Below are 20,462 nucleotides of genomic sequence, written 5' to 3' on the forward strand. Positions count from 1 at the left end.
CGCCAAGGAATACCAGGTGCTTTAAGCTTTTGGGGTTTCTTTCCTACTTTTATAATGTACTGGCGAGTAGATTGGCTGATCTTTAAATAGCCTTCTCTTTGCAGCAGTCTTCGCTTATGGCCATACCAGCCTGGCTATGCCCGATCTTGTCTGATCTCGTAAGCTAAGCAGGTTTGTGCCTGGATGGGAGACTGCCTGGGAATGCCAGGTACTGTAAGCTTTTTTGAAATTTTTCACTTAGTATATAATAATTTTGCCAAAAAATAGAGTCAATGCCCGATCTCTGAATATAAGCAGGTTTGCGCCAGGTTAGTACATGGATGGGAGACTGCCTGGGAATACCAGGTGCTTTAAATGTTTGGATATTTTTCACGAATTATATATTAATCTTGCAAAAAAAAAAAAAAGAGTCAATGCCCGATCTCTGAATTTTAGCAGGTTTAGGTCTAGTTAGTACTTGGATGAGAGACCGCCAAGGAATACCAGGTGCTTTAAGCTTTTGGAATTTTTTCACTTAGTATATAATAAATTTGGCAAAAAATAGAGTCAATGCCCGATCTCTGAATATAAGCAGGTTTGCGCCAGGTTAGTACATGGATGGGAGACTGCCTGGGAATACCAGGTGCTTTAAATTTTTGGATATTTTTCACAAATTATATAATAATCTTGCAAAAAAAAAAAAAAAGAGTCAATGCCCGATCTCTGAATCTTAGCAGGTTTAGGTCTGGTTAGTACTTGGATGAGAGACCGCCAAGGAATACCAGGTGCTTTAAGCTTTTGGAATTTTTTCACTTAGTATATAATAAATTTGGCAAAAAATAGAGTCAATGCCCGATCTCTGAATATAAGCAGGTTTGGGCCAGGTTAGTACATGGATGGGAGACTGCCTGGGAATACCAGGTGCTTTAAATTTTTGGATATTTTTCACGAATTATATAATAATCTGGCAAAAAAAAAAAAAAAAGAGTCAATGCCCGATCTCTGAATCTTAGCAGGTTTAGGTCTGGTTAGTACTTGGATGAGAGACCGCCAAGGAATACCAGGTGCTTTAAGCTTTTGGGGTTTCTTTCCTACTTTTATAATGTACTGGCGAGTAGATTGGCTGATATTTAAATAGCCTTCTCTTTGCAGCAGTCTTCGCTTATGGCCATACCAGCCTGGCTATGCCCGATCTTGTCTGATCTCGTAAGCTAAGCAGGTTTGGGCCTGGTTAGTGCCTGGATGGGAGACTGCCTGGGAATGCCAGGTACTGTAAGCTTTTTTGAAATTTTTCACTTAGTATATAATAATTTTGCCAAAAAATAGAGTCAATGCCCGATCTCTGAATATAAGCAGGTTTGCGCCAGGTTAGTACATGGATGGGAGACTGCCTGGGAATACCGAGTGCTTTAAATGTTTGGATATTTTTCACGAATTATATAATAATCTTGCAAAAAAAAAAAAAAAAGAGTCAATGCCCGATCTCTGAATCATAGCAGGTTTAGGTCTGGTTAGTACTTGGATGAGAGACCGCCAAGGAATACCAGGTGCTTTAAGCTTTTGGAATTTTTTCACTTAGTATATAATAAATTTGGCAAAAAATAGAGTCAATGCCCGATCTCTGAATATAAGCAGGTTTGCGCCAGGTTAGTACATGGATGGGAGACTGCCTGGGAATACCAGGTGCTTTAAATGTTTGGATATTTTTCACGAATTATATAATAATCTTGCAAAAAAAAAAAAAAAGAGTCAATGCCCGATCTCTGAATCATAGCAGGTTTAGGTCTGGTTAGTACTTGGATGAGAGACCGCCAAGGAATACCAGGTGCTTTAAGCTTTTGGAATTTTTTCACTTAGTATATAATAAATTTGGCAAAAAATAGAGTCAATGCCCGATCTCTGAATATAAGCAGGTTTGCGCCAGGTTAGTACATGGATGGGAGACTGCCTGGGAATACCAGGTGCTTTAAATGTTTGGATATTTTTCACGAATTATATAATAATCTTGCAAAAAAAAAAAAAAAGAGTCAATGCCCGATCTCTGAATTTTAGCAGGTTTAGGTCTAGTTAGTACTTGGATGAGAGACCGCCAAGGAATACCAGGTGCTTTAAGCTTTTGGAATTTTTTCACTTAGTATATAATAAATTTGGCAAAAAATAGAGTCAATGCCCGATCTCTGAATATAAGCAGGTTTGCGCCAGGTTAGTACATGGATGGGAGACTGCCTGGGAATACCAGGTGCTTTAAATTTTTGGATATTTTTCACGAATTATATAATAATCTGGCAAAAAAAAAAAAAGAGTCAATGCCCGATCTCTGAATCTTAGCAGGTTTAGGTCTGGTTAGTACCTGGTTGAAAGACCGCCTAGGAATACCAGGTGCTTAAAGCTTTTGGAATTTTTTCACTTAGTATATAATAAATTTGGCAAAAAATAGAGTCAATGCCCGATCTCTGAATATAAGCAGGTTTGGGCCAGGTTAGTACATGGATGGGAGACTGCCTGGGAATACCAGGTGCTTTAAATTTTTGGATATTTTTCACAAATTATATAATAATCTTGCAAAAAAAAAAAAAAAAAGAAGAAGTCAATGCCCGATCTCTGAATCTTAGCAGGTTAAGGTCTGGTTAGTACTTGAATGATAGACCGCCAAGGAATACCAGGTGCTTTAAGCTTTTGGAATTTTTTCACTTAGTATATAATAAATTTGCCAAAAAATAGAGTCAATGCCCGATCTCTGAATATAAGCAGGTTTGGGCCAGGTTAGTACTTGGATGAGAGACCGCCTAGGAATACCAGGTGCTTTAAGCTTTTGGGGTTTCTTTCCTACTTTTATAATGTACTGGCGAGTAGATTGGCTGATCTTTAAATAGCCTTCTCTTTGCAGCAGTCTTCGCTTATGGCCATACCAGCCTGGCTATGCCCGATCTTGTCTGATCTCGTAAGCTAAGCAGGTTTGGGCCTGGTTAGTGCCTGGATGGGAGACCGCCTGGGAATGCCAGGTACTGTAAGCTTTTTTGAAATTTTTCACTTAGTATATAATAATTTTGCCAAAAAATAGAGTCAATGCCCGATCTCTGAATATAAGCAGGTTTGCGCCAGGTTAGTACATGGATGGGAGACTGCCTGGGAATACCAGGTGCTTTAAATGTTTGGATATTTTTCACGAATTATATAATAATCTTGCAAAAAAAAAAAAAAGAGTCAATGCCCGATCTCTGAATTTTAGCAGGTTTAGGTCTAGTTAGTACTTGGATGAGAGACCGCCAAGGAATACCAGGTGCTTTAAGCTTTTGGAATTTTTTCACTTAGTATATAATAAATTTGGCAAAAAATAGAGTCAATGCCCGATCTCTGAATATAAGCAGGTTTGCGCCAGGTTAGTACATGGATGGGAGACTGCCTGGGAATACCAGGTGCTTTAAATTTTTGGATTTTTTTTTCACGAATTATATAATAATCTGGCAAAAAAAAAAAAAAAGAGTCAATGCCCGATCTCTGAATCTTAGCAGGTTTATATCTGGTTAATACTTGGATGAGAGACCGCCAAGGAATACCAGGTGCTTTAAGCTTTTGGAATTTTTTCACTTAGTATATAATAAATTTGGCAAAAAATAGAGTCAGTGCCCGATCTCTGAATATAAGCAGGTTTGGGCCAGGTTAGTACATGGATGGGAGACTGCCTGGGAATACCAGGTGCTTTAAATTTTTGGATATTTTTCACAAATTATATAATAATCTTGCAAAAAAAAAAAAAAAAAGAGTCAATGCCCGATCTCTGAATCTTAGCAGGTTTAGGTCTGGTTAGTACTTGGATGAGAGACCGCCTAGGAATACCAGGTGCTTTAAGCTTTTGGGGTTTCTTTCCTACTTTTATAATGTACTGGCGAGTATATTGGCTGATCTTTAAATAGCCTTCTCTTTGCAGCAGTCTTCGCTTATGGCCATACCAGCCTGGCTATGCCCGATCTTGTCTGATCTCGTAAGCTAAGCAGGTTTGGGCCTGGTTAGTGCCTGGATGGGAGACCGCCTGGGAATACCAGGTACTCTAAGTTTTTTTGAAATTTTTCACTTAGTATATAATAATTTTGCCAAAAAATAGAGTCAATGCCGATCTCTGAATATAAGCAGGTTTGCGCCAGGTTAGTACATGGATGGGAGACTGCCTGGGAATACCAGGTGCTTTAACCCCTTTAAGTGCGAACATCGCCGACGGCCCCAGTTTATTATTGTTTCACTTTCACAGCACATTAAACATCATGGTCTTACTTCATCTGGACAAACTGTGCATCAATTGAAAGTTTAAAGACTCTAGTTTCGATATTTGACCAATATTTTGATAAAACATTGTTGCAGTGACAGATATTTAGTGATTTATGTCAGAAGTGCAAAATAATAAATCCGTATTATGCCACATTTTGAATAGAAATTAATCACTAACTAATATTCAGTCAGGTCAGCAGCGGTTTATTTGTGTTCACATAGACTCACTGAACAGCGTCAATAAGGATTTATAGACAAAAGATGCATATCTGCGGAGATATATGGATATTTTTACTGATGTTTACTTCATATTTCTTCAGACAGAATCGTCATTTCTATTCATTTTCCACGGATTTACGCGATCTGATGATAAACAGTCTCTCCCAGCGATCTGTGTGTGCGCAGTGGTGTCAGCTCGTGTGGTGTGTGACTCAGACTCTGATTGGGCCTTGCCAAATGTCAATCTTACAGTGTCATATATGGACACCGCCACATCGTGTCACATGCTTCCTGCACACTTCCTGGTAGTTATCTGGCCAAAACAACACTGAAACACCTCTGTACACACAAAATATCCAAATAATAAACCCGCGATTACGATAGTAAAGCTTGGTATGAGAATTTCTTGAGATCTGGGGCGTTTTAATAAAAAAAATCGAAAATGTACATGGAAAATGCTAACTTGTGCAGCGATGAAAAAGGCTACAAATAACATATTTTTACAACAGTAAACGACCAAATTCCATCCCTGATCGCTAAAGGAAGTTATTATAAACACTCGATCGGGGTTTAAAGTGAGTTTTGAGTAAAAGTGTGTTAATAATTTCATAAATTTTCTGCTGTAGCTAGATGCTAACGTTAGCTACAATGCTACTAATAGCAGGTGCTTTTCTTCTTCATAATGCATTTTTGTCTCAATAATTCACGTAAGGTCGTAAGAAAATGTTTTGTTGTATTTTTATAGTAAGACTTTTGATAAATAAGGGCTAAATGCAAAGAGAGACTGAAGTGAGATCGCTGCTTTGTTGCTTTGTAAAGCCTGAAAAACCACAATCAAGGCTAATAAAGGTGGAATAAAAACAAAAGAATAATGATAAAAGAATAATGCGGATAATGTGTCGTACCTGGCGGAGGTGTGAAAGACTCGTTTGGTGAGAACAATACAATCATGAAACGGGCAGTTTTCACAGCCAAACACACATATAAAACACACATCAGTGTTTACATGTGAGATCTTACAGAGATGACAAGGGCCATAAATCAATCTGATTAGCCTTCTCTAAAAACACACATGACATGGCCTTAGAAAATATTTCATAAAATTCACAGTTTTACAGATTCGATTATGACATTTTTTATGAAGTTTTGGAAGACTTGTGGCCTTAGCTACACTGTGTTTTCAAACTCATTTCCTACATCAACAATTTTTTAAATACATTTAAAACATATGTTTTTAATATTTTTATTTTTGTTTTTATGTTTGAGCTTATATATCTCTATTATCATAACAGTCTGAGTGATTCTGATTCCTGAACAGTAAACTTTAAAGTGTCAGCTTTGTGAACAAAGGTTGAATATGTATCTAGTCAGAAAGAATCATGAGCAGAAACCTTTTTATTTTGGGTATGTCATTTCTGTCTCCATGCCAAAAAAGGGGGGTTACTAGTAAGGGGTTAAATGTTTGGATATTTTTCACGAATTATATATTAATCTTGCAAAAAAAAAAAAAAAAAAGAGTCAATGCCCGATCTCTGAATCTTAGCAGGTTTAGGTCTGGTTAGTACTTGGATGAGAGACCGCCAAGGAATACCAGGTGCTTTAAGCTTTTGGAATTTTTTCACTTAGTATATAATAAATTTGCCAAAAAATAGAGTCAATGCCCGATCTCTGAATATAAGCAGGTTTGGGCCAGGTTAGTAATTGGATGAGAGACCGCCTAGGAATACCAGGTGCTTTAAGCTTTTGGGGTTTCTTTCCTACTTTTATAATGTACTGGCGAGTAGATTGGCTGATCTTTAAATAGCCTTCTCTTTGCAGCAGTCTTCGCTTATGGCCATACCAGCCTGGCTATGCCCGATCTTGTCTGATCTCGTAAGCTAAGCAGGTTTGGGCCTGGTTAGTGCCTGGATGGGAGACCGCCTGGGAATACCAGGTACTGTAAGCTTTTTTGAAATTTTTCACTTAGTATATAATAATTTTGCCAAAAAATAGAGTCAATGCCCGATCTCTGAATATAAGCAGCTTTGCGCCAGGTTAGTACATGGATGGGAGACTGCCTGGGAATATCAGGTGCTTTAAATTTTTGGATATTTTTCACGAATTATATAATAATCTTGCAAAAAAAAAAAAAAAAAAAAAAAAAGAGTCAATGCCCGATCTCTGAATCTTAGCAGGTTTAGGTCTGGTTAGTACTTGGATGAGAGACCGCCAAGGAATACCAGGTGCTTTAAGCTTTTGGAATTTTTTCACTTAGTATATAATAAATTTGGCAAAAAATAGAGTAAATGCCCGATCTCTGAATATAAGCAGGTTTGGGCCAGGTTAGTACATGGATGGGAGACTGCCTGGGAATACCAGGTGCTTTAAATTTTTGGATATTTTTCACGAATTATATAATAATCTGGCAAAAAAAAAAAAAAAGAGTCAATGCCCGATCTCTGAATCTTAGCAGGTTTAGGTCTGGTTAGTACTTGGATGAGAGACCGCCAAGGAATACCAGGTGCTTTAAGCTTTTGGAATTTTTTCACTTAGTATATAATAAATTTGGCAAAAAATAGAGTCAGTGCCCGATCTCTGAATATCAGCAGGTTTGGGCCAGGTTAGTACATGGATGGGAGACTGCCTAGGAATACCAGGTGCTTTAAGCTTTTGGGGTTTCTTTCCTACTTTTATAATGTACTGGCGAGTAGATTGGCTGATCTTTAAATAGCCTTCTCTTTGCAGCAGTCTTCGCTTATGGCCATACCAGCCTGGCTATGCCCGATCTTGTCTGATCTCGTAAGCTAAGCAGGTTTGGGCCTGGTTAGTGCCTGGATGGGAGACCGCCTGGGAATACCAGGTACTCTAAGTTTTTTTGAAATTTTTCACTTAGTATATAATAATTTTGCCAAAAAATAGAGTCAATGCCCGATCTCTGAATATAAGCAGGTTTGCGCCAGGTTAGTACATGGATGGGAGACTGCCTGGGAATACCAGGTGCTTTAAATGTTTGGATATTTTTCACGAATTATATAATAATCTTGCAAAAAAAAAAAAAAAAGAGTCAATGCCCGATCTCTGAATCATAGCAGGTTTAGGTCTGGTTAGTACTTGGATGAGAGACCGCCAAGGAATACCAGGTGCTTTAAGCTTTTGGAATTTTTTCACTTAGTATATAATAAATTTGGCAAAAAATAGAGTCAATGCCCGATCTCTGAATATAAGCAGGTTTGCGCCAGGTTAGTACATGGATGGGAGACTGCCTGGGAATACCAGGTGCTTTAAATGTTTGGATATTTTTCACGAATTATATAATAATCTTGCAAAAAAAAAAAAAAAGAGTCAATGCCCGATCTCTGAATTTTAGCAGGTTTAGGTCTAGTTAGTACTTGGATGAGAGACCGCCAAGGAATACCAGGTGCTTTAAGCTTTTGGAATTTTTTCACTTAGTATATAATAAATTTGGCAAAAAATAGAGTCAATGCCCGATCTCTGAATATAAGCAGGTTTGCGCCAGGTTAGTACATGGATGGGAGACTGCCTGGGAATACCAGGTGCTTTAAATTTTTGGATATTTTTCACGAATTATATAATAATCTGGCAAAAAAAAAAAAAAAGAGTCAATGCCCGATCTCTGAATCTTAGCAGGTTTAGGTCTGGTTAGTACTTGGTTGAAAGACCGCCTAGGAATACCAGGTGCTTAAAGCTTTTGGAATTTTTTCACTTAGTATATAATAAATTTGGCAAAAAATAGAGTCAATGCCCGATCTCTGAATATAAGCAGGTTTGGGCCAGGTTAGTACATGGATGGGAGACTGCCTGGGAATACCAGGTGCTTTAAATGTTTGGATATTTTTCACGAATTATATAATAATCTTGCAAAAAAAAAAAAAAAAAAGAAGAAGTCAATGCCCGATCTCTGAATCTTAGCAGGTTAAGGTCTGGTTAGTACTTGAATGATAGACCGCCAAGGAATACCAGGTGCTTTAAGCTTTTGGAATTTTTTCACTTAGTATATAATAAATTTGCCAAAAAATAGAGTCAATGCCCGATCTCTGAATATAAGCAGGTTTGGGCCAGGTTAGTACTTGGATGAGAGACCGCCTAGGAATACCAGGTGCTTTAAGCTTTTGGGGTTTCTTTCCTACTTTTATAATGTACTGGCGAGTAGATTGGCTGATCTTTAAATAGCCTTCTCTTTGCAGCAGTCTTCGCTTATGGCCATACCAGCCTGGCTATGCCCGATCTTGTCTGATCTCGTAAGCTAAGCAGGTTTGGGCCTGGTTAGTGCCTGGATGGGAGACCGCCTGGGAATGCCAGGTACTGTAAGCTTTTTTGAAATTTTTCACTTAGTATATAATAATTTTGCCAAAAAATAGAGTCAATGCCCGATCTCTGAATATAAGCAGGTTTAGGTCTAGTTAGTACTTGGATGAGAGACCGCCAAGGAATACCAGGTGCTTTAAGCTTTTGGAATTTTTTCACTTAGTATATAATAAATTTGGCAAAAAATAGAGTCAATGCCCGATCTCTGAATATAAGCAGGTTTGCGCCAGGTTAGTACATGGATGGGAGACTGCCTGGGAATACCAGGTGCTTTAAATTTTTGGATTTTTTTCACGAATTATATAATAATCTGGCAAAAAAAAAAAAAAAGAGTCAATGCCCGATCTCTGAATCTTAGCAGGTTTAGATCTGGTTAATACTTGGATGAGAGACCGCCAAGGAATACCAGGTGCTTTAAGCTTTTGGATATTTTTCACTTAGTATATAATAAATTTGGCAAAAAATAGAGTCAGTGCCCGATCTCTGAATATAAGCAGGTTTGGGCCAGGTTAGTACATGGATGGGAGACTGCCTGGGAATACCAGGTGCTTTAAATTTTTGGATATTTTTCACAAATTATATAATAATCTTGCAAAAAAAAAAAAAAAAGAGTCAATGCCCGATCTCTGAATCTTAGCAGGTTTAGGTCTGGTTAGTACTTGGATGAGAGACCGCCTAGGAATACCAGGTGCTTTAAGCTTTTGGGGTTTCTTTCCTACTTTTATAATGTACTGGCGAGTAGATTGGCTGATCTTTAAATAGCCTTCTCTTTGCAGCAGTCTTCGCTTATGGCCATACCAGCCTGGCTATGCCCGATCTTGTCTGATCTCGTAAGCTAAGCAGGTTTGGGCCTGGTTAGTGCCTGGATGGGAGACCGCCTGGGAATACCAGGTACTCTAAGTTTTTTTGAAATTTTTCACTTAGTATATAATAATTTTGCCAAAAAATAGAGTCAATGCCCGATCTCTGAATATAAGCAGGTTTGCGCCAGGTTAGTACATGGATGGGAGACTGCCTGGGAATACCAAGTGCTTTAAATGTTTGGATATTTTTCACGAATTATATATTAATCTTGCAAAAAAAAAAAAAAAAAAAGAGTCAATGCCCGATCTCTGAATCTTAGCAGGTTTAGGTCTGGTTAGTACTTGGATGAGAGACCGCCAAGGAATACCAGGTGCTTTAAGCTTTTGGAATTTTTTCACTTAGTATATAATAAATTTGCCAAAAAATAGAGTCAATGCCCGATCTCTGAATATAAGCAGGTTTGGGCCAGGTTAGTAATTGGATGAGAGACCGCCTAGGAATACCAGGTGCTTTAAGCTTTTGGGGTTTCTTTCCTACTTTTATAATGTACTGGCGAGTAGATTGGCTGATCTTTAAATAGCCTTCTCTTTGCAGCAGTCTTCGCTTATGGCCATACCAGCCTGGCTATGCCCGATCTTGTCTGATCTCGGAAGCTAAGCAGGTTTGGGCCTGGTTAGTGCCTGGATGGGAGACCGCCTGGGAATACCAGGTACTGTAAGCTTTTTTGAAATTTTTCACTTAGTATATAATAATTTTGCCAAAAAATAGAGTCAATGCCCGATCTCTGAATCTTAGCAGGTTTAGGTCTGGTTAGTACTTGGATGAGAGACCGCCAAGGAATACCAGGTGCTTTAAGCTTTTGGAATTTTTTCACTTAGTATATAATAAATTTGGCAAAAAATAGAGTCAATGCCCGATCTCTGAATATAAGCAGGTTTGGGCCAGGTTAGTACATGGATGGGAGACTGCCTGGGAATACCAGGTGCTTTAAATTTTTGGATATTTTTCACGAATTATATAATAATCTGGCAAAAAAAAAAAAAAAAGAGTCAATGCCCGATCTCTGAATCTTAGCAGGTTTAGGTCTGGTTAGTACTTGGATGAGAGACCGCCAAGGAATACCAGGTGCTTTAAGCTTTTGGGGTTTCTTTCCTACTTTTATAATGTACTGGCGAGTAGATTGGCTGATCTTTAAATAGCCTTCTCTTTGCAGCAGTCTTCGCTTATGGCCATACCAGCCTGGCTATGCCCGATCTTGTCTGATCTCGTAAGCTAAGCAGGTTTGTGCCTGGATGGGAGACTGCCTGGGAATGCCAGGTACTGTAAGCTTTTTTGAAATTTTTCACTTAGTATATAATAATTTTGCCAAAAAATAGAGTCAATGCCCGATCTCTGAATATAAGCAGGTTTGCGCCAGGTTAGTACATGGATGGGAGACTGCCTGGGAATACCAGGTGCTTTAAATGTTTGGATATTTTTCACGAATTATATATTAATCTTGCAAAAAAAAAAAAAAGAGTCAATGCCCGATCTCTGAATTTTAGCAGGTTTAGGTCTAGTTAGTACTTGGATGAGAGACCGCCAAGGAATACCAGGTGCTTTAAGCTTTTGGAATTTTTTCACTTAGTATATAATAAATTTGGCAAAAAATAGAGTCAATGCCCGATCTCTGAATATAAGCAGGTTTGCGCCAGGTTAGTACATGGATGGGAGACTGCCTGGGAATACCAGGTGCTTTAAATTTTTGGATATTTTTCACAAATTATATAATAATCTTGCAAAAAAAAAAAAAAAGAGTCAATGCCCGATCTCTGAATCTTAGCAGGTTTAGGTCTGGTTAGTACTTGGATGAGAGACCGCCAAGGAATACCAGGTGCTTTAAGCTTTTGGAATTTTTTCACTTAGTATATAATAAATTTGGCAAAAAATAGAGTCAATGCCCGATCTCTGAATATAAGCAGGTTTGGGCCAGGTTAGTACATGGATGGGAGACTGCCTGGGAATACCAGGTGCTTTAAATTTTTGGATATTTTTCACGAATTATATAATAATCTGGCAAAAAAAAAAAAAAAAGAGTCAATGCCCGATCTCTGAATCTTAGCAGGTTTAGGTCTGGTTAGTACTTGGATGAGAGACCGCCAAGGAATACCAGGTGCTTTAAGCTTTTGGGGTTTCTTTCCTACTTTTATAATGTACTGGCGAGTAGATTGGCTGATATTTAAATAGCCTTCTCTTTGCAGCAGTCTTCGCTTATGGCCATACCAGCCTGGCTATGCCCGATCTTGTCTGATCTCGTAAGCTAAGCAGGTTTGGGCCTGGTTAGTGCCTGGATGGGAGACTGCCTGGGAATGCCAGGTACTGTAAGCTTTTTTGAAATTTTTCACTTAGTATATAATAATTTTGCCAAAAAATAGAGTCAATGCCCGATCTCTGAATATAAGCAGGTTTGCGCCAGGTTAGTACATGGATGGGAGACTGCCTGGGAATACCGAGTGCTTTAAATGTTTGGATATTTTTCACGAATTATATAATAATCTTGCAAAAAAAAAAAAAAAAGAGTCAATGCCCGATCTCTGAATCATAGCAGGTTTAGGTCTGGTTAGTACTTGGATGAGAGACCGCCAAGGAATACCAGGTGCTTTAAGCTTTTGGAATTTTTTCACTTAGTATATAATAAATTTGGCAAAAAATAGAGTCAATGCCCGATCTCTGAATATAAGCAGGTTTGCGCCAGGTTAGTACATGGATGGGAGACTGCCTGGGAATACCAGGTGCTTTAAATGTTTGGATATTTTTCACGAATTATATAATAATCTTGCAAAAAAAAAAAAAAAGAGTCAATGCCCGATCTCTGAATTTTAGCAGGTTTAGGTCTAGTTAGTACTTGGATGAGAGACCGCCAAGGAATACCAGGTGCTTTAAGCTTTTGGAATTTTTTCACTTAGTATATAATAAATTTGGCAAAAAATAGAGTCAATGCCCGATCTCTGAATATAAGCAGGTTTGGGCCAGGTTAGTACATGGATGGGAGACTGCCTGGGAATACCAGGTGCTTTAAATTTTTGGATATTTTTCACGAATTATATAATAATCTGGCAAAAAAAAAAAAAAGAGTCAATGCCCGATCTCTGAATCTTAGCAGGTTTAGGTCTGGTTAGTACTTGGATGAGAGACCGCCAAGGAATACCAGGTGCTTTAAGCTTTTGGGGTTTCTTTCCTACTTTTATAATGTACTGGCGAGTAGATTGGCTGATCTTTAAATAGCCTTCTCTTTGCAGCAGTCTTCGCTTATGGCCATACCAGCCTGGCTATGCCCGATCTTGTCTGATCTCGTAAGCTAAGCAGGTTTGGGCCTGGTTAGTGCCTGAATGGGAGACTGCCTGGGAATGCCAGGTACTGTAAGCTTTTTTGAAATTTTTCACTTAGTATATAATAATTTTGCCAAAAAATAGAGTCAATGCCCGATCTCTGAATATAAGCAGGTTTGCGCCAGGTTAGTACATGGATGGGAGACTGCCTGGGAATACCAGGTGCTTTAAATGTTTGGATATTTTTCACGAATTATATAATAATCTTGCAAAAAAAAAAAAAAGAGTCAATGCCCGATCTCTGAATTTTAGCAGGTTTAGGTCTAGTTAGTACTTGGATGAGAGACCGCCAAGGAATACCAGGTGCTTTAAGCTTTTGGAATTTTTTCACTTAGTATATAATAAATTTGGCAAAAAATAGAGTCAATGCCCGATCTCTGAATATAAGCAGGTTTGCGCCAGGTTAGTACATGGATGGGAGACTGCCTGGGAATACCAGGTGCTTTAAATTTTTGGATTTTTTCCACGAATTATATAATAATCTGGCAAAAAAAAAAAAAAAGAGTCAATGCCCGATCTCTGAATCTTAGCAGGTTTAGATCTGGTTAATACTTGGATGAGAGACCGCCAAGGAATACCAGGTGCTTTAAGCTTTTGGAATTTTTTCACTTAGTATATAATAAATTTGGCAAAAAATAGAGTCAGTGCCCGATCTCTGAATATAAGCAGGTTTGGGCCAGGTTAGTACATGGATGGGAGACTGCCTGGGAATACCAGGTGCTTTAAATTTTTGGATATTTTTCACAAATTATATAATAATCTTGCAAAAAAAAAAAAAAAGAGTCAATGCCCGATCTCTGAATCTTAGCAGGTTTAGGTCTGGTTAGTACTTGGATGAGAGACCGCCTAGGAATACCAGGTGCTTTAAGCTTTTGGGGTTTCTTTCCTACTTTTATAATGTACTGGCGAGTAGATTGGCTGATCTTTAAATAGCCTTCTCTTTGCAGCAGTCTTCGCTTATGGCCATACCAGCCTGGCTATGCCCGATCTTGTCTGATCTCGTAAGCTAAGCAGGTTTGGGCCTGGTTAGTGCCTGGATGGGAGACCGCCTGGGAATACCAGGTACTCTAAGTTTTTTTGAAATTTTTCACTTAGTATATAATAATTTTGCCAAAAAATAGAGTCAATGCCCGATCTCTGAATATAAGCAGGTTTGCGCCAGGTTAGTACATGGATGGGAGACTGCCTGGGAATACCAGGTGCTTTAAATGTTTGGATATTTTTCACGAATTATATATTAATCTTGCAAAAAAAAAAAAAAAAAAGAGTCAATGCCCGATCTCTGAATCTTAGCAGGTTTAGGTCTGGTTAGTACTTGGATGAGAGACCGCCAAGGAATACCAGGTGCTTTAAGCTTTTGGAATTTTTTCACTTAGTATATAATAAATTTGCCAAAAAATAGAGTCAATGCCCGATCTCTGAATATAAGCAGGTTTGGGCCAGGTTAGTAATTGGATGAGAGACCGCCTAGGAATACCAGGTGCTTTAAGCTTTTGGGGTTTCTTTCCTACTTTTATAATGTACTGGCGAGTAGATTGGCTGATCTTTAAATAGCCTTCTCTTTGCAGCAGTCTTCGCTTATGGCCATACCAGCCTGGCTATGCCCGATCTTGTCTGATCTCGGAAGCTAAGCAGGTTTGGGCCTGGTTAGTGCCTGGATGGGAGACCGCCTGGGAATACCAGGTACTGTAAGCTTTTTTGAAATTTTTCACTTAGTATATAATAATTTTGCCAAAAAATAGAGTCAATGCCCGATCTCTGAATATAAGCAGGTTTGCGCCAGGTTAGTACATGGATGGGAGACTGCCTGGGAATATCAGGTGCTTTAAATTTTTGGATATTTTTCACGAATTATATAATAATCTTGCAAAAAAAAAAAAAAAAAAAAAAAAAAAAGAGTCAATGCCCGATCTCTGAATCTTAGCAGGTTTAGGTCTGGTTAGTACTTGGATGAGAGACCGCCAAGGAATACCAGGTGCTTTAAGCTTTTGGAATTTTTTCACTTAGTATATAATAAATTTGGCAAAAAATAGAGTCAATGCCCGATCTCTGAATATAAGCAGGTTTGGGCCAGGTTAGTACATGGATGGGAGACTGCCTGGGAATACCAGGTGCTTTAAATTTTTGGATATTTTTCACGAATTATATAATAATCTGGCAAAAAAAAAAAAAAAAGAGTCAATGCCCGATCTCTGAATCTTAGCAGGTTTAGGTCTGGTTAGTACTTGGATGAGAGACCGCCAAGGAATACCAGGTGCTTTAAGCTTTTGGGGTTTCTTTCCTACTTTTATAATGTACTGGCGAGTAGATTGGCTGATCTTTAAATAGCCTTCTCTTTGCAGCAGTCTTCGCTAATGGCCATACCAGCCTGGCTATGCCCGATCTTGTCTGATCTCGTAAGCTAAGCAGGTTTGGGCCTGGTTAGTGCCTGGATGGGAGACTGCCTGGGAATGCCAGGTACTGCAAGCTTTTTTGAAATTTTTCACTTAGTATATAATAATTTTGCCAAAAAATAGAGTCAATGCCCGATCTCTGAATATAAGCAGGTTTGCGCCAGGTTAGTACATGGATGGGAGACTGCCTGGGAATACCAGGTGCTTTAAATGTTTGGATATTTTTCACGAATTATATAATAATCTTGCAAAAAAAAAAAAAAAAGAGTCAATGCCCGATCTCTGAATCATAGCAGGTTTAGGTCTGGTTAGTACTTGGATGAGAGACCGCCAAGGAATACCAGGTGCTTTAAGCTTTTGGAATTTTTTCACTTAGTATATAATAAATTTGGCAAAAAATAGAGTCAATGCCCGATCTCTGAATATAAGCAGGTTTGCGCCAGGTTAGTACATGGATGGGAGACTGCCTGGGAATACCAGGTGCTTTAAATGTTTGGATATTTTTCACGAATTATATAATAATCTTGCAAAAAAAAAAAAAAAGAGTCAATGCCCGATCTCTGAATTTTAGCAGGTTTAGGTCTAGTTAGTACTTGGATGAGAGACCGCCAAGGAATACCAGGTGCTTTAAGCTTTTGGAATTTTTTCACTTAGTATATAATAAATTTGGCAAAAAATAGAGTCAATGCCCGATCTCTGAATATAAGCAGGTTTGCGCCAGGTTAGTACATGGATGGGAGACTGCCTGGGAATACCAGGTGCTTTAAATTTTTGGATATTTTTCACGAATTATATAATAATCTGGCAAAAAAAAAAAAAAGAGTCAATGCCCGATCTCTGAATCTTAGCAGGTTTAGGTCTGGTTAGTACTTGGTTGAAAGACCGCCTAGGAATACCAGGTGCTTAAAGCTTTTGGAATTTTTTCACTTAGTATATAATAAATTTGGCAAAAAATAGAGTCAATGCCCGATCTCTGAATATAAGCAGGTTTGGGCCAGGTTAGTACATGGATGGGAGACTGCCTGGGAATACCAGGTGCTTTAAATTTTTGGATATTTTTCACGAATTATATAATAATCTTGCAAAAAAAAAAAAAAGAAGAAGTCAATGCCCGATCTCTGAATCTTAGCAGGTTAAGGTCTGGTTAGTACTTGAATGATAGACCGCCAAGGAATACCAGGTGCTTTAAGCTTTTGGAATTTTTTCACTTAGTATATAATAAATTTGCCAAAAAATAGAGTCAATGCCCGATCTCTGAATATAAGCAGGTTTGGGCCAGGTTAGTACTTGGATGAGAGACCGCCTAGGAATACCAGGTGCTTTAAGCTTTTGGGGTTTCTTTCCTACTTTTATAATGTACTGGCGAGTAGATTGGCTGATCTTTAAATAGCCTTCTCTTTGCAGCAGTCTTCGCTTATGGCCATACCAGCCTGGCTATGCCCGATCTTGTCTGATCTCGTAAGCTAAGCAGGTTTGGGCCTGGTTAGTGCCTGGATGGGAGACCGCCTGGGAATGCCAGGTACTGTAAGCTTTTTTGAAATTTTTCACTTAGTATATAATAATTTTGCCAAAAAATAGAGTCAATGCCCGATCTCTGAATATAAGCAGGTTTGCGCCAGGTTAGTACATGGATGGGAGACTGCCTGGGAATACCAGGTGCTTTAAATGTTTGGATATTTTTCACGAATTATATAATAATCTTGCAAAAAAAAAAAAAAGAGTCAATGCCCGATCTCTGAATTTTAGCAGGTTTAGGTCTAGTTAGTACTTGGATGAGAGACCGCCAAGGAATACCAGGTGCTTTAAGCTTTTGGAATTTTTTCACTTAGTATATAATAAATTTGGCAAAAAATAGAGTCAATGCCCGATCTCTGAATATAAGCAGGTTTGCGCCAGGTTAGTACATGGATGGGAGACTGCCTGGGAATACCAGGTGCTTTAAATTTTTTGATTTTTTTCACGAATTATATAATAATCTGGCAAAAAAAAAAAAGAGTCAATGCCCGATCTCTGAATCTTAGCAGGTTTAGATCTGGTTAATACTTGGATGAGAGACCGCCAAGGAATACCAGGTGCTTTAAGCTTTTGGAATTTTTTCACTTAGTATATAATAAATTTGGCAAAAAATAGAGTCAGTGCCCGATCTCTGAATATAAGCAGGTTTGGGCCAGGTTAGTACATGGATGGGAGACTGCCTGGGAATACCAGGTGCTTTAAATTTTTGGATATTTTTCACAAATTATATAATAATCTTGCAAAAAAAAAAAAAAAGAGTCAATGCCCGATCTCTGATGCTTAGCAGGTTTAGGTCTGGTTAGTACTTGGATGAGAGACCGCCTAGGAATACCAGGTGCTTTAAGCTTTTGGGGTTTCTTTCCTACTTTTATAATGTACTGGCGAGTAGATTGGCTGATCTTTAAATAGCCTTCTCTTTGCAGCAGTCTTCGCTTATGGCCATACCAGCCTGGCTATGCCCGATCTTGTCTGATCTCGTAAGCTAAGCAGGTTTGGGCCTGGTTAGTGCCTGGATGGGAGACCGCCTGGGAATACCAGGTACTCTAAGTTTTTTTGAAATTTTTCACTTAGTATATAATAATTTTGCCAAAAAATAGAGTCAATGCCCGATCTCTGAATATAAGCAGGTTTGCGCCAGGTTAGTACATGGATGGGAGACTGCCTGGGAATACCAGGTGCTTTAAATGTTTGGATATTTTTCACGAATTATATATTAATCTTGCAAAAAAAAAAAAAAAAAAAGAGTCAATGCCCGATCTCTGAATCTTAGCAGGTTTAGGTCTGGTTAGTACTTGGATGAGAGACCGCCAAGGAATACCAGGTGCTTTAAGCTTTTGGAATTTTTTCACTTAGTATATAATAAATTTGCCAAAAAATAGAGTCAATGCCCGATCTCTGAATATAAGCAGGTTTGGGCCAGGTTAGTAATTGGATGAGAGACCGCCTAGGAATACCAGGTGCTTTAAGCTTTTGGGGTTTCTTTCCTACTTTTATAATGTACTGGCGAGTAGATTGGCTGATCTTTAAATAGCCTTCTCTTTGCAGCAGTCTTCGCTTATGGCCATACCAGCCTGGCTATGCCCGATCTTGTCTGATCTCGGAAGCTAAGCAGGTTTGGGCCTGGTTAGTGCCTGGATGGGAGACCGCCTGGGAATACCAGGTACTGTAAGCTTTTTTGAAATTTTTCACTTAGTATATAATAATTTTGCCAAAAAATAGAGTCAATGCCCGATCTCTGAATCTTAGCAGGTTTAGGTCTGGTTAGTACTTGGATGAGAGACCGCCAAGGAATACCAGGTGCTTTAAGCTTTTGGAATTTTTTCACTTAGTATATAATAAATTTGGCAAAAAATAGAGTCAATGCCCGATCTCTGAATATAAGCAGGTTTGGGCCAGGTTAGTACATGGATGGGAGACTGCCTGGGAATACCAGGTGCTTTAAATTTTTGGATATTTTTCACGAATTATATAATAATCTGGCAAAAAAAAAAAAAGAGTCAATGCCCGATCTCTGAATCTTAGCAGGTTTAGGTCTGGTTAGTACTTGGATGAGAGACCGCCAAGGAATACCAGGTGCTTTAAGCTTTTGGAATTTTTTCACTTAGTATATAATAAATTTGGCAAAAAATAGAGTCAGTGCCCGATCTCTGAATATAAGCAGGTTTGGGCCAGGTTAGTACATGGATGGGAGACTGCCTAGGAATACCAGGTGCTTTAAGCTTTTGGGGTTTCTTTCCTACTTTTATAATGTACTGGCGAGTAGATTGGCTGATCTTTAAATAGCCTTCTCTTTGCAGCAGTCTTCGCTTATGGCCATACCAGCCTGGCTATGCCAGATCTTGTCTGATCTCGTAAGCTAAGCAGGTTTGGGCCTGGTTAGTGCCTGGATGGGAGACCGCCTGGGAATACCAGGTACTCTAAGTTTTTTTGAAATTTTTCACTTAGTATATAATAATTTTGCCAAAAAATAGAGTCAATGCCCGATCTCTGAATATAAGCAGGTTTGCGCCAGGTTAGTACATGGATGGGAGACTGCCTGGGAATACCAGGTGCTTTAAATGTTTGGATATTTTTCACGAATTATATAATAATCTTGCAAAAAAAAAAAAAAAGAGTCAATGCCCGATCTCTGAATCATAGCAGGTTTAGGTCTGGTTAGTACTTGGATGAGAGACCGCCAAGGAATACCAGGTGCTTTAAGCTTTTGGAATTTTTTCACTTAGTATATAATAAATTTGGCAAAAAATAGAGTCAATGCCCGATCTCTGAATATAAGCAGGTTTGCGCCAGGTTAGTACATGGATGGGAGACTGCCTGGGAATACCAGGTGCTTTAAATGTTTGGATATTTTTCACGAATTATATAATAATCTTGCAAAAAAAAAAAAAAGAGTCAATGCCCGATCTCTGAATTTTAGCAGGTTTAGGTCTAGTTAGTACTTGGATGAGAGACCGCCAAGGAATACCAGGTGCTTTAAGCTTTTGGAATTTTTTCACTTAGTATATAATAAATTTGGCAAAAAATAGAGTCAATGCCCGATCTCTGAATATAAGCAGGTTTGCGCCAGGTTAGTACATGGATGGGAGACTGCCTGGGAATACCAGGTGCTTTAAATTTTTGGATATTTTTCACGAATTATATAATAATCTGGCAAAAAAAAAAAAAAAAAGAGTCAATGCCCGATCTCTGAATCTTAGCAGGTTTAGGTCTGGTTAGTACTTGGTTGAAAGACCGCCTAGGAATACCAGGTGCTTAAAGCTTTTGGAATTTTTTCACTTAGTATATAATAAATTTGGCAAAAAATAGAGTCAATGCCCGATCTCTGAATATAAGCAGGTTTGGGCCAGGTTAGTACATGGATGGGAGACTGCCTGGGAATACCAGGTGCTTTAAATTTTTGGATATTTTTCACGAATTATATAATAATCTTGCAAAAAAAAAAAAAAAAGAAGAAGTCAATGCCCGATCTCTGAATCTTAGCAGGTTAAGGTCTGGTTAGTACTTGAATGATAGACCGCCAAGGAATACCAGGTGCTTTAAGCTTTTGGAATTTTTTCACTTAGTATATAATAAATTTGCCAAAAAATAGAGTCAATGCCCGATCTCTGAATATAAG

At 38.5% G+C, this 20,462-nt stretch overlaps 3 non-coding genes and 14 pseudogenes across 3 annotated transcripts; all 17 read left to right on the top strand.

Annotated features, from left to right (window-relative positions):
* Positions 1 to 1,139: 1,139 nt before the first annotated feature.
* LOC127975663 (uncharacterized) lies at positions 1,140 to 1,258 on the top strand (annotated as a pseudogene).
* Positions 1,259 to 2,874: 1,616 nt separating this feature from the next.
* On the top strand, positions 2,875 to 2,993 carry LOC127975581 (uncharacterized; annotated as a pseudogene).
* Positions 2,994 to 3,915: 922 nt separating this feature from the next.
* Positions 3,916 to 4,034, top strand: LOC127975697 (uncharacterized; annotated as a pseudogene).
* A 2,253-nt stretch (positions 4,035 to 6,287) lies between these two features.
* On the top strand, positions 6,288 to 6,406 carry LOC127975571 (uncharacterized; annotated as a pseudogene).
* Positions 6,407 to 7,193: 787 nt separating this feature from the next.
* LOC127975698 (uncharacterized) lies at positions 7,194 to 7,312 on the top strand (annotated as a pseudogene).
* A 1,341-nt stretch (positions 7,313 to 8,653) lies between these two features.
* On the top strand, positions 8,654 to 8,772 carry LOC127975582 (uncharacterized; annotated as a pseudogene).
* Positions 8,773 to 9,550: 778 nt separating this feature from the next.
* Positions 9,551 to 9,669, top strand: LOC127975699 (uncharacterized; annotated as a pseudogene).
* Positions 9,670 to 10,172: 503 nt separating this feature from the next.
* Positions 10,173 to 10,291, top strand: LOC127975750 (5S ribosomal RNA). Its single transcript, XR_008157604.1, has one exon. It is a non-coding gene; the product is annotated as a 5S ribosomal RNA (ribosomal RNA).
* A 1,527-nt stretch (positions 10,292 to 11,818) lies between these two features.
* Positions 11,819 to 11,937, top strand: LOC127975664 (uncharacterized; annotated as a pseudogene).
* A 919-nt stretch (positions 11,938 to 12,856) lies between these two features.
* On the top strand, positions 12,857 to 12,975 carry LOC127975702 (uncharacterized; annotated as a pseudogene).
* A 918-nt stretch (positions 12,976 to 13,893) lies between these two features.
* Positions 13,894 to 14,012, top strand: LOC127975700 (uncharacterized; annotated as a pseudogene).
* Positions 14,013 to 14,514: 502 nt separating this feature from the next.
* Positions 14,515 to 14,633, top strand: LOC127975751 (5S ribosomal RNA). Its single transcript, XR_008157605.1, has one exon. It is a non-coding gene; the product is annotated as a 5S ribosomal RNA (ribosomal RNA).
* Positions 14,634 to 15,288: 655 nt separating this feature from the next.
* On the top strand, positions 15,289 to 15,407 carry LOC127975719 (uncharacterized; annotated as a pseudogene).
* A 1,336-nt stretch (positions 15,408 to 16,743) lies between these two features.
* Positions 16,744 to 16,862, top strand: LOC127975583 (uncharacterized; annotated as a pseudogene).
* Positions 16,863 to 17,777: 915 nt separating this feature from the next.
* On the top strand, positions 17,778 to 17,896 carry LOC127975701 (uncharacterized; annotated as a pseudogene).
* A 503-nt stretch (positions 17,897 to 18,399) lies between these two features.
* On the top strand, positions 18,400 to 18,518 carry LOC127975752 (5S ribosomal RNA). The gene has a single exon (XR_008157606.1). It is a non-coding gene; the product is annotated as a 5S ribosomal RNA (ribosomal RNA).
* Positions 18,519 to 19,151: 633 nt separating this feature from the next.
* LOC127975718 (uncharacterized) lies at positions 19,152 to 19,270 on the top strand (annotated as a pseudogene).
* The last annotated feature ends 1,192 nt before the right edge of the window (positions 19,271 to 20,462 follow it).

This window comes from Carassius gibelio, chromosome B16, assembly GCF_023724105.1.
Source record: "Carassius gibelio isolate Cgi1373 ecotype wild population from Czech Republic chromosome B16, carGib1.2-hapl.c, whole genome shotgun sequence".
Lineage (NCBI taxonomy): Eukaryota > Metazoa > Chordata > Actinopteri > Cypriniformes > Cyprinidae > Carassius > Carassius gibelio.